The sequence below is a fragment of the Haemaphysalis longicornis genome, unplaced genomic scaffold (assembly GCF_048455015.1).
Source record: "Haemaphysalis longicornis isolate Haplotype H1 unplaced genomic scaffold, Haemaphysalis longicornis Haplotype H1 scaffold_1, whole genome shotgun sequence".
NCBI classification, from domain to species: Eukaryota; Metazoa; Arthropoda; class Arachnida; order Ixodida; family Ixodidae; genus Haemaphysalis; species Haemaphysalis longicornis.
In genome coordinates, this window is record NW_027526203.1 from 46,604,370 (window position 1) to 46,608,758 (window position 4,389).

The following is a 4,389-nucleotide window of genomic DNA, read 5'->3' on the forward strand; positions in this document are numbered from 1 at the left end:
AACACCGCATAGTTGACTTTCTCCTACCTGTAATACAGTCAGTATTTATTCACTAAAGTATTACCTTTCTGTGACTCTGCTGGGATTAACCCCAAAATTACTCAGAATAACAAAGCATAGCGGAGTTTATCCTACCAGTAGTGGAGTAAGTGTTTATTCAACTAAAATTTTCACCCTTCTGTGACCCTCATGGGACTAACTCCAAATTTATTCAGAATAACAAAGCATACTTGAGTTTCTCCTACCTGTAATGCAGTCAGTATTTATTCACTAAAGTGTTCACTCTCTGTGACTCTGGTGGGAATAACCTCAAAATTACTCAGAATAACAAAGCATAGCGGAGTTTATCCTACCAGTAGTGGAGTAAGTGTTTATTCAACTAAAATTTTCACCCTTCTGTGACCCTCATGGGACTAACTCCAAATTTATTCAGAATAACAAAGCATAGTTGACTTTCTCCTACCTTAATGCAGTCGGTAGTTATTCACTAAAGTGTTCACTTTCTGTGACTCTGGTGCGATTAATCCCAAAATTACTCAGAATAACAAAGCGTAGCTGAGTTTATCCTACCAGAAATGGATTCAGTGTTAATTAAAATAAATGTTCACCCTTCTGTGACCCTGATGGGAATAACTCCAAATGTATTCAGAATAACAATGCATAGTTGAGTTTCTACTAACTGTAATGCAGTCAGTATTTATTCACTAAAGTGTTCCCTTTCTGTTACTCTGGTGGAATTAACCCCAAAATTACTCACAATAACAAAGCAAAGCTGAGTTTATCCTACCAATAATGGAGTCAGTGTTTATTTAACTAAACTAAACTTCTGTGACCCTGATGGGACTAACTCCAAATTTATTCAGAATAACAAAGCATAGTTAAGTTTCTTCTACCTGTAATGCAGACAGTATTGACTACCTAAAGTGTTCGCTTTCTGTGACTCTGGTGGGATTAGCTCCAAATTTATTCAGAATAAAAATGCATATTTGAGTATCTCCTATCAGTGATGGAATCAGTGTTTATTAAACTAAAATGTTCACCCTTCTGTGACCCTGATGGGATAAACTCCAAATTTATTCGGAATGACAAAGCATAGTGGAGTTTCTCCTACCTGTAATGCACTCAGTATTTGTTCACTAAAGTGTTCACTTTCTGTGACTCTGGTGGGATTAACCCCAAAATTATTCAGAATAACAAAGCATAGCTGAGTTTATCATAACAGTAATGGCGTCAGTGTTTATTAAACTAAAATATTCACCCTTCTGTGACCCTTATGGAATTAACTCCAAATTTATTCAGAATAACAAAGGATAGCTGAGTTTATCCTGCCAGTAATGGAGTCAGAGTTTAAAAAACTAAAATGTTCATCCTTCTGTGACCCTGATCGGACTAACTCCAAATTTATTCAGAATAAAAAAGCATAGTTGAGTTTCTCATACCTTAATGCGGTCAATATTTATTCACTAAAGTGTTCACTTTCTGTGACTCTGGTGGGATGAAACCCAAAATTACTAAGAATAACAAAGCATAGCTGAGTTTATCCTAACAGTAATGGAGTCAGTGTTTATAAACTAAAATGTTCACCCTTCTGTGACCCTGATGGGACTAACTCCAAATTTTTTCAGAATAACAATGCATAGTTGAGTTTCTCCTACCGGTTGCAGTCAGTATTTATTTACTAAAGTGTTCATTTTCTGTGACTCTGATGGGATTAACCCCAAAATTTCTCAGAATAACAACGTATAGCTGAGTTTATCCTACAAGTAATGCAGCCAGTGTTTATTACACTGAAATGTCCACCCTTCTGTGACCCTGATGGGATAACCTCCAAATTTATTCGGAATGACAAAGCATAGTTGAGTTTCTCCTACCTGTAATGCACTGAGTATTTATTCACTAAAGTGTTCACTTTCTGTGACTCTGGTGAGATTAACCCCAAAATTACTCAGAATAACAAAGCATAGCTGAGTTTATCCTAACAGTAATGGAGTCAGTGTTTATAAACTAAAATGTTCACCCTTCTGTGACCCTGATGGGACTAACTCCAAATTTATTCAGAATAACAAAGTATATTTGGGTTTGTCCTACCTGTTGCATTCAGTATTTAGTCATAAAGTTTTCACTTTCTTTGAATCTGCTGGGATTAACCCTAAAATTTCTCAGAATAACAAAGCATAGCTAAGTTTATCCTACCAGTAATGCAGTCAGTGTTTATTAAACTGAAATGTCCACCCTTCTGTGACCCTGATGGGATAAACTCCAAATTTATCCGAATAACACAGCATAGTTGACTTTCTCATACCTTAATGCAGTCATTATTTATTCACTAAAGTGTTCACTTTGTTTGACTCTGGTGGGATGAACCCCAAAATTACTTAGAATAACAAAGCATAGCTGAGTTTATCCTAACAGTAATGGAGTCAGTGTTAATTAAACTAAAATGTTCACCCTTCTGTGACCCTGATGGGACTAACTCCAAATTTTTTCAACATAACAAAGCATAGTTGAGTTTCTCCTACCTTAATGCAGTCGGTAGTTATTCACTAAAGTGTTCACTTTCTGTGACTCTGGTGCGATTAATCCCAAAATTACTCAGAATAACAAAGCGTAGCTGAGTTTATCCTACCAGAAATGGATTCAGTGTGAATTAAACTAAAATGTTCACCCTTCTGTGACCCTGATGGGAATAACTCCAAATGTATTCAGAATAACAATGCATAGTTGAGTTTCTACTACCTGTAATGCAGTCAGTATTTATTCACTAAAGTGTTCCCTTTCTGTTACTCTGGTGGAATTAACCCCAAAATTACTCACAATAACAAAGCAAAGCTGAGTTTATCCTACCAATAATGGAGTCAGTGTTTATTTAACTAAACTAAACTTCTGTGACCCTGATGGGACTAACTCCAAATTTATTCAGAATAACAAAGCATAGTTAAGTTTCTTCTACCTGTAATGCAGACAGTATTGACTACCTAAAGTGTTCACTTTCTGTGACTCTGGTGGGATTAGCTCCAAATTTATTCAGAATAAAAATGCATATTTGAGTATCTCCTATCAGGGATGGAATCAGTGTTTATTAAACTAAAATGTTCACCCTTCTGTGACCCTGATGGGATAAACTCCAAATTTATTCGGAATGACAAAGCATAGTGGAGTTTCTCCTACCTGTAATGCACTCAGTATTTATTCACTAAAGTGTTCACTTTCTGTGACTCTGGTGGGATTAACCCCAAAATTATTCAGAATAACAAAGCATAGCTGAGTTTATCATACCAGTAATGGCGTCAGTGTTTATTAAACTAAAATATTCACCCTTCTGTGACCCTGATGGAATTAACTCCAAATTTATTCAGAATAACAAAGGATAGCTGAGTTTATCCTGCCAGTAATGGAGTCAGAGTTTAAAAAACTAAAATGTCCATCCTTCTGTGACCCTGATCGGACTAACTCCAAATTTATTCAGAATAAAAAAGCATAGTTGAGTTTCTCATACCTTAATGCGGTCAATATTTATTCACTAAAGTGTTCACTTTCTGTGACTCTGGTGGGATGAAACCCAAAATTACTAAGAATAACAAAGCATAGCTGAGTTTATCCTAACAGTAATGGAGTCAGTGTTTATAAACTAAAATGTTCACCCTTCTGTGACCCTGATGGGACTAACTCCAAATTTTTTCAGAATAACAATGCATAGTTGAGTTTCTCCTACCTGTTGCAGTCAGTATTTATTCACTAAAGTGTTCATTTTCTGTGACTCTGATGGGATTAACCCCAAAATTTCTCAGAATAACAAAGTATAGCTGAGTTTATCCTACAAGTAATGCAGCCAGTGTTTATTAAACTGAAATGTCCACCCTTCTGTGACCCTGATGGGATAACCTCCAAATTTTTTCGGAATGACAAAGCATAGTTGAGTTTCTCCTACCTGTAATGCACTGAGTATTTATTCACTAAAGTGTTCACTTTCTGTGACTCTGGTGAGATTAACCCCAAAATTACTCAGAATAACAAAGCATAGCTGAGTTTATCCTAACAGTAATGGAGTCAGTGTTTATAAACTAAAATGTTCACCCTTCTGTGACCCTGATGGGACTAACTCCAAATTTATTCAGAATAACAAAGTATATTTGGGTTTGTCCTACCTGTTGCATTCAGTATTTAGTCATAAAGTTTTCACTTTCTTTGAATCTGCTGGGATTAACCCTAAAATTTCTCAGAATAACAATACATAGCTAAGTTCATCCTACCAGTAATGCAGTCAGTGTTTATTAAACTGAAATGTCCACCCTTCGGTGACCCTGATGGGATTAACTCCAAATTTATTCGGAATGACAAAGCATAGTTGAGTTTCTCCTACCTGTAATGCACTCAGTATTTATTCACTAA